The following is a 9225-nucleotide window of genomic DNA, read 5'->3' on the forward strand; positions in this document are numbered from 1 at the left end:
TCCTTCCTTCACCACCTGGCATGTGGGATCCTAGTTTCCCAACCAGGGATTGAACCTGAGCCCCCTGCAGTGGAAGCGCCGAGTCTTAACCACTGGGCTGCCAGAGAGGTTCCTTGGAGAGTTTATTTTAAAATACAAATTTATAGGCCACACTTTGGAAGTCCTGATTCATTAGAATCTCCTGGAAATCCTGATTTTTCATTCTGATTGATCCTATTCCCACAGTAGGCGGCTCCCCTAGTGATGGTGACAACAGTGGTGACCCCCACGGTCCAGTGGTTAGCAGAGTCATTGGCAATGTTCAGTTTATAGCAGTGGTGGCAGCTGCAGCAATGGCTCCCAGCCAGGAGGGCGTGATCATAGCGGTGAGCCCACCTGTTTGCCCCACCTTGGTTCATACTCCTTTTTTGAGCTAGGTTCTTCAGGTTCCCTGATGATAAATTCCTGTTCTGCTTAGTTACCCCCAAATCTTTGTCTGTTGTTTGCAGCCAATTCCTCTGGCCAGTACAAAAACCAAGTGGAATTTTCAGGAATGTTCAGTCCCTGCTCATTCCCCCCCATCCCCCTCTAACAGAGACGAAAAAATACAGATGATCCCTTTGTCCTCTGGGAGAAAGCCTAACTGCTTGGTAGTAAAGTCTATTCCTGGCCATGAAATATACTGGAAAACGTCTTCAAATGCTAGGATGTGAAAGTGAGATTTACACCAAGCATACCCATCCCCCTTCCTGAACCCCACTGCATTGCTCCCCTACCTTGACATAGATTTATTTGGTGTGGATTACTTGCCTAGTCAATCAAAATTCCTCTCAACCTTCTAATGCTTTGGTATTCTAAAGTCTCAATTCTTCAGTCTCCAACTTCTTGTCTTAAATTTAATTCCTCAGGTTTCAGGAAAGTTGCAGCTGTGAGGCTGCCAAGACATTTTGGGAAACAAGCAGCTGTCTACTACAGGTTTGGGTTCTCTCTATCTGGTATCAAAGGTAATTGTGTCTTTTTAAAATCCCTGTTTTCCTTAAATAGATTTTAGGAGGAAATGGTATCCCTTAGCTTAGCTGTGGACCTTCACACTAAGACAAGAATGTGTCTTGTGAGTGCATGGGGTATAGAGCTTTTGTTTTGAAAGTGGACTTTCTTCTCATTCTTTGCCATTTGCAGGATCAGGAACTGTAAGAATATACATTGTATTTTTAAATCAGCTCATTTGTACTTTTCAAAAGATCTTCATTTTGATCCTAAGACTCTGAATGTTACGGTTTTTCCTCCAGGTAAAACTAAATGGGTCACCAGGCACAGCCTGGAGAGGTAGCAAAGATGGTGTTACAGGAAGTGAGAGGCTCTGGTCTGTTCCAATAGGAAGCGTTTTCTATGAAACTGCAGGAGCCAGATTTCCTTGGAAGACATTTGTGTAGCAAAGCTCAAGAACTTTTCTCTCTTACCCCTGACACCACATGGTTGTGACGTTGGAACATTAATATACAATGATGGGGAATAATACCAAATTTCACCTAAAGCAGTGGTTTAGTTTGTATCAAAATTATCTGACTGCTAGTAATGTAGATTTCTAGGCATCGCACCAGACCAGTAGACTACTAGTACCTAATTCTAGGTAAACTTGTGTACATATGTGTGCATACGTGTATGTGTGTGTGTTGGGGGTAAGGGGCTTGGTCATTTTTTTAAATTAGAAAAATGACTTTAATAAAAGCATAACAGGTAAATCCAAAACAACTAATGATTAATATTGGCAAATGATGTCAATATTAACATTTTTCTTTATTAAATTAAACTTTTAGTTTTGAGATAACTATAGATTCTCATGCAAGTATAAGAAATAATGCAGGGAGGTCACACCGAGTAACTTTTACTGAGTTACCCGTAATGGTAACATCTTGCAAAATTATAGTATAATATCACAATCACAACCAGGGTATAGACATTGATACAGACAAGATACAGAACAGAACGTTTCCATGACTACAAAGATCTCTCCTATTGCCCTTTTGTAGCCACACTTACTCTCTACGCCCCTGTCCGGGTCCTTAACTCCTGGCTACCACTGTTTTCAAGTTCTCTAACATTCCATAAATGTTATGTAGATGGAGTCATAAATTCTTTTTCGGATTGCCTTTTTTCACTCGGCATAATTAGCTGGTGATTTACCCAAGTTGTATGTATCAATAATTTTGTTTCCTTTTGTTGCTGAGTGGTATCATATGATATGGATATACCACAGTTTGTTCAATCATTCAGCCTTTATAGGACATCTGAATTCTTTCCAGTTTGGGGTTATTATGAATAAAACTACTGTAAACAATTGTTCATAGGTTTTGTGTGAGCATAGTTTTTCATTTCTCTGGGATAGATACCTAGGTGTGCGACTGCTGGGTGGTGTGGTAGTTGCATGTTTAATTTTTAAAGAAACTGCCCAACGATTTCCCAGAGTGGTTGTATCATTTTACATTTCCCACCAGCAATGTATGAGTGATTGGATTTCTCCATATCCCTGACAACATTTGGTGTTGTCACTGTTTTGGATTTTGGCCATACTGGTATGTGCATACTGGTATTCTCATTGTGTTTTAAATTTGCTTTTTTCTAATGGCTAATGATTTTGAACACCGTTTCATGTGTGTGTTTGCCATCTGTGTATCTGCCTCAGTGAAATGTCTCTTCATGTCTTTTGCCCGATTTCTAATTGGATTGTTTGGGGTTTTTTTACTGTTGAGTTTTTAGAGTTCTTTATATATTCTAGGTACTCGTCATTGATCAGGTCTGCAAATGTTTCCTCCTGAGCTGTTGCTCATCTTTTCATCACCTTGACAAGATCTTTCAGAGAGCAAAAGTTTTTAATTTTGATGAGGTTTATCAGTGTTTCCTTTGATGGATCATGCTTTTGGTGTCAAGTCTAAGAATTCTTAGCCTAGCCCTAGATTGTGAAGATTGTCTCCTTTTTGTCCTCAAGGTTTTATGTTTCACATTTAAGTCTATGATCCAATTTGAGTTAATTTTTTATATTAAGTGTGAGGTTGAAGTTGAGTTGATTTTCTTTGTCTGTGGATGTCAGTTGCTCCAGCACTATTTGTTGAAAAGGCTGTGTGCATTGAATTGCTCTTGCACCTTTGTCAAACATTTGTTGAGCATACTTGTGTGGCTCTCTTTCTGGATTCTCAGTTCTGGTCACACATTGATCTATGCGTCTGTTCTTCCACTAATACCACACAGTTTTGATTACTGTTGCCATATAATAAGTCTGGAAATTGGGTGGACTGATTCCTCCCACTATTCTTTTTAAAAAACATTTTAGCTATACTAGTTCCTTTGCCTTTTCATATAAATTTTAGAATAATCTTTTTTATATTTACAAAAATGTTGCTGAGATTTTTGAATGGAATTGCATTAAATGTGTATATCAATTTGGGGACAATTGACATAATATGTTGAGTCTTCCAATCCCTGAATATATTGATTGTATGTCTCTTCATTAATTTAGATCTTCTTTGAATTCTTTAATCAGCATTTTGTAGTTTTTAGCATGTGAGTTCTGTACATGTTTTGTTAGTTTTATATCTAAGTATTTCATTGGTTTTTGAAAAATTGTAAATGGTGTTATATTTTTAATTTGTGTCCATGTGTTTATTGCTAGTGTATAGAAATACTATTGATCTTTGTATGATTTTCTTCTATCCTGAGATCTTGATGACCTCACTTATTAATTCTAGGAGATTTTAAAAAAATTTCTTGGGATTTTCTGTGTAGACAATCATGTAAATGGAGACAGTTTTATTTATTCCTTTCCAATTTGGATGCTTTTTATTTCTTGCTTTGCCTTGCTGCACTGGCTAAAACTTCCAATACTATGTTGAATAAGAGAAGTAGGAGCAGACATCTTTGCCTTGTTCTCAATCTTCTTGTGAATGCACGCAGCCTTTCACTATTAAATGTAATTTTAGCTATAGGTTTTTAAAAAATTAATTAATTAATTAGTTTTGGCTGCGTTGGGTCTTCGTTGCTGCGCGTGGGCTTTCTCTAGTTGCAGTGAGCGGGCAACTTTGTTATGGTGCGTGGGCTTCTCATTGTGGGGCTTCTCTTGTTGCGGAGCTCGGGCTCTAGGCGCACAGGCTTCAGTAGTTGTGGCACATGGGCTCAATAGTTGTGGCTCCTGGGCACTAGAGCACAGGCTCAGTAGTTGTGGCTCACGGGCTTAGTTGCTCCATGGCATGTGGGATCTTCCCGGACCAGGGATCGAACCTGTGTCCCCTGCATTGGCAGGAGGATTCTTAACCACTGTACCACCAGGGAAGTCCCTAGGTGTTTTTATAAATACTTTCCATGAGGCTGAGAAATTGCCCTTTATTCCTAATACACTGAGAGTTTTTTTTTTTTATCATGAATGAGTGTTGAATTTCATCAAACTTTTTTTTCTGTTTCAATTGATATGATAATATTTTTTTCTTTAGCATGTTGATATGGTGGATTACACTGATGGATTTTTGAATCTTGAACCTACCTTGCATACCTCGAACAAATCCCACTTGGTCTTGGTGTATTACTTGGATTTGGTTTGCTAAATTTTTGTACCTAATATCTAAGGGTGTGTGTGTGTGTGTGTGTGTGTGTGTGTGTGTGTGTGTGTGTGTGTTAGGTGAGGGACATTGTCATTCTTAACAAACATACCAAGTGGCTTTGATGTCTGTGGTCTCCATACCATGATTTGAGAGACACTGAATTGAATTAGAGACAGAACCAGGTCTAACAACCAGCTAATGATTTAGGTCAGACAAAACTAACAGGATTAAGAGAAATAGATCATGAGTTAAGGCAGGATTTCCAGTGTCTAGAAGCCCACATAATGTCCAGAAGATGAAACTGAAGAGCCAGAGACCAAGTAGAATACACTCCTCCTCCAGAGAACAGGGCTGCTACATAGGAGGTGTGCAGTGCACCTCAAGGCTAGACAGGTTGGGCTGGGGGCCCAAACAGAGAAAGAAGATCGGAGGATTCTAGAAAAGATTTATAAAACCACCCTGTCTTACCTCAGTGCCATCCCCAAACTGTCCTAAGGTGAAAGTTCATGCATCTTGGTCTACCAGCCAAGTGAGATAACACCAAAAAGAAAGATCAGGTTCCTATAAACCCTCGGAACTGTGCAAACAAAACCAGTCTGGGGCTTATCTATTTACATTAGGTCAAGAACTTGTTTTCATGCAGAAGAGCCCATTCCTATGATCTCTACCTGACCACTTCCACCTCTGGTGACTAGAGAGACCAGAGTGCCCCTAGCGGCCAGGACTAGTGTCAGCAGCTTTCACACCTGGCAATCGTTTCTGTTCCCAGTGGCTTTGAGAAAGTAGTACAGACGAGAGATTTGCAGGGCTAGAATCAGGGACCGCTGTGGTGGCTGCCCGTTCCTACTTGGAGATGTGCTTCCCAAGGCAGAACAGAGTGGTGTTGGGAAGCAGAAAAGCCAGCAAATTTGCATGGCAAGTGATAACAGGATTGAGACAACTCTTTCTATCACAGTTCCACACAGAAGAACACAGATGCAGGGTTAAAAACCATAAAATGAAAAAAAAAAATCGGCCAAAAGAAGAAAGGCTGGGACTTCTCTGGTGGTGCTATGGTTAAGAATCTGCCTGCCAATGCAGGGGACACAGGTTCGAGCCCTGGTCCGGGAAAATCCCACATGCCTCGGAGCAACTAAGCCTGTGTGCCACAACTACTGAGCCTGCGTTCTACAGCCCGCGAGCCACAACTACTGAGCCCCATTGCTGCAAATACTGAAGGCTGAGCGCCTAGAGCCCATGCTCCACAACAAAGAGAAGCTACCACGAGAAGCCCACGCACCACAACGAAGAGTAGCCCCCGCTCGCCGCAACTAGAGAAAGCCCGCATGCAACAACAAAGACCCAACACAGCCAAAATAAATAAATAAAATAAATAAATTTATAAAAAAAAAAGAAGAAAGACTATGCAAGTGGGTCTGTAGTCACTTGGGTGCAATAGAGAGAGCCCTTCAGAGTCACTGCCTAAGAATTAATAATAACCACATCACTGCATCATCTCTAACTTACAAAATAATAATTGCTACTATATAATAAATGCTTACTATGTCCAAGAATTGTGTAATGTACTATATATACATTATTGTAAATCTTCACATAATAGGTGAAATATCTTGAGCATGTTAAACAAATGTATTTTTGCCCTAGGTAATCCCTGGGGCCAAGTTATCTTATGGATCTCATTTCCAAAGCCACTCTTGAGGCATTCAGTATATAGAGGTTGATATCACAGCATAAAGTAGACACCACTTCCATCAAATGGTCGGACTATGTAGCCATCTGCCCCAACAAACAGGGAGGACATAACATAGAGAAAGTAAAGAATTGAACCACAAGGAGATATTATCTCACACCTGTCAGAATGGCTGTTATCCAAAAGACAAGAAATAACTAGTGTTGGTGAGGGTGTGGAGAAAAGGGAACCCTCGTGTACTGTTGGTGGGAATGTAAATGGGTGCAGCCACTGTGGAGAACAGTATGGAGGTTCCTCAAATAATTAAAAATAGAACTACCATATGATCCAGCTATTCCATTTCTGGGTATTTATCTGAGGAAAATAAAAACACTAATTTGAAAAGATATACGCACCCCTGTGTTCATTGCAGCATTATTTACAGTAGCCAAGACATGGAAACAACTCAAGTGTCCATTGATAGATGAATAGATAAACAAGATGTGGTATACATACATAATAGAATACTACTCAACCATAAAAAAGAAAGAAATCTTGCCATTTGTGACAACATGGATGGACCTTGAGGGTATTATGCTAAATTAAATAAGTCAGTCAGAGTAAGACTAAGACCTTATGATTTCACTTATATGTGGAATCTAAAAAACAAAACAAATGAACAAACAAAACAACAAAAACAAGACTCTTAGATACAGAGAACAGATTGGAGGTTATCAGAGAAGAAGGAGGTTGGGGGGTGGTGGGTAAAAAGAGCTAAGGAGGTCAATTGCATGGTGACAGATGGTAACTAGACTTATTGTGGTGATCACTTTGTAGTGTACACAAATATTGAATTATTAAGTTGTACACTTCAAATTAATGTGTTTACCAATTTTACCTCAATTTTTAAAAAAAGAAAAGAAAAAGTTGAAATCCACATCTTTTTTTTTAATTGAAGTATAGCTGATTTACAATATTGTGTTAGCTTCAGGTGTATAGCAAAGTGATTCATATATATACATATATATATATATATATATATATATATTCTTTTCCATTATAAGTAATTGTAAGATATTGAATATAGTTCCCTGTTCTATACAGTAAATCCTGTTGTTTATCTATTTTATATATAGTAATACGTATCTGTTAATCCCATACTCTTAATTTATCCCTCCCCTTCCTTTCCCCTTTGGTAACCATAAGTTTGTTTTCTATATCTCTGAGTCTGTTTCTGTTTTGTAAATAAATTCATTCGTATTTTTTAGATTCTACATATAAGTGATATCATATAATATGTGTCTTTCTCTGGCTGACTTACTTCACTTAATATGATATTCTCTAGGTCCATCCATGTTGCTGCATATACCAATATTTCATTCTTTTTTATGACTAATATTCCATTGTAATATATATACCACATCTTCTTTATCCATCTGTTTGTTGATGGACATTTAGGTTGCTTCCATGTCTTGGCTGTTGTAAATAGTGCTGCTATGAACATTGGGGTGCATGTATCTTTTTCAATTAGAGTTTTCATCTTTTCCAGATATATGCCCAGGAGCAGGGTCGCTGAATCATATGGTAGCTCTGCGTTTAGTTTTGTAAGGAACTGCCCTACTGTTTTCCATAATGGCTGCACCAATTTACATTCCCACCAACAGTGTAAGAGAGTTCCCTTTTCCCCACACCCTCTCCAGCATTTATTTATTTATTTATTTAAATCTATCTATCTATTTATTTATTTATTTATGGCTGTGCTGGGTCTTCATTGTGCTGTGTGGGCTTCTCATTGCGGTGGCTTCTCTTGTTGTAGAGCACGGGCTCTAGGCACACAGGCTTCAATAGTTGTGGCTCGCGGGCTCTGGAGTACAGGCTCAGTAGTTGTGGCACACGGGCTTAGCTGCTCTGCGGCATGTGGGATCTTCCCGGACCAGGGCTCAAACCCGTCCCCTGCATTGGAAGGCGGACTCTTAACCACTGCACCACCAGGGAAGTCCCTCCAACATTTATAACTTGTAAACTTTTTGATAGTCATTCTGACCAGTGTGAGGTTATACCTCATTGTAGTTTTGGTTTGCATTTTTCTAATAATTAGCTACGTTGAATGCCTTTTCATGTGCCTTTTGGCCATCTGTAGATCTTCTTTGGAGAAATGTCTATTTAGATCTTCTGCCCATTTTTTGAATGGGTTGTTTTTTTCTTTTGGCCTCGCTGCGAGGCTTGTGGGATTTCAGTTCCCCGACCAGGGATTGAACCTGGGCCATGGTAGTGAAAGCACCGAATCCTAACCACTAGGCAACCAGGGAACTCCTGGGTTGTTTGTTTTTTTGATATTGAGTTTTATGAACTGTTTGTATATTTTGGAAATTAACCCCTTGTGGGTCATACAGTTTGCAAATATTTTCTCCCAGTTTGTAGGTTGTCTTTTCATTCTGTTTATTGAAATTCACTCTTTTTGACCCTAGGAGATTTTAAGAAATAGAAGAGGTGTACAAAGAGAAAGATAGAGACCTTTCTCCTCACGGCTGACACTTGGGATAGGGTGGGAGACATCCAGTGGTGTTAGAAATGTTTAGGAATCCAAAGGATATCAGACTTGGTGATCTCCTTCTCCTTGATGTTTTCCTGGGGGATTCTTTCCCCATGCCTGGGGACGGTTGTTGGGTGATGAGGCTGATTGAAAGGAGCTGTGGCTCACTGAGACCCTACAGGAAGGGAGCCAGGGGAGTGATATCCCACCCTTACTTTCCTTCCTCCATCAGATGGCCTTTCAGCCTTCTCACTGACCAAATACAACTGGAAGCCAGTAAGCAAAGGAGCCACGGAAATGGTCCATAGAAGTCAGCCTCGAGCAGGGTGGAGAAGATTGTAATGTGAAGGGACAAATGGAAGACATGTGGCACCCCTGCTTACTTTTATCATTATTTTATCACTACTTACACACACACACACACACACACACACACACACACACACACACACACA

This window comes from Aethalodelphis obliquidens, unplaced genomic scaffold (assembly GCF_003676395.1).
Source record: "Aethalodelphis obliquidens isolate GAN/ISIS:26980383/991018 unplaced genomic scaffold, ASM367639v1 scaffold4, whole genome shotgun sequence".
Classification (NCBI taxonomy): Eukaryota; Metazoa; Chordata; class Mammalia; order Artiodactyla; family Delphinidae; genus Aethalodelphis; species Aethalodelphis obliquidens.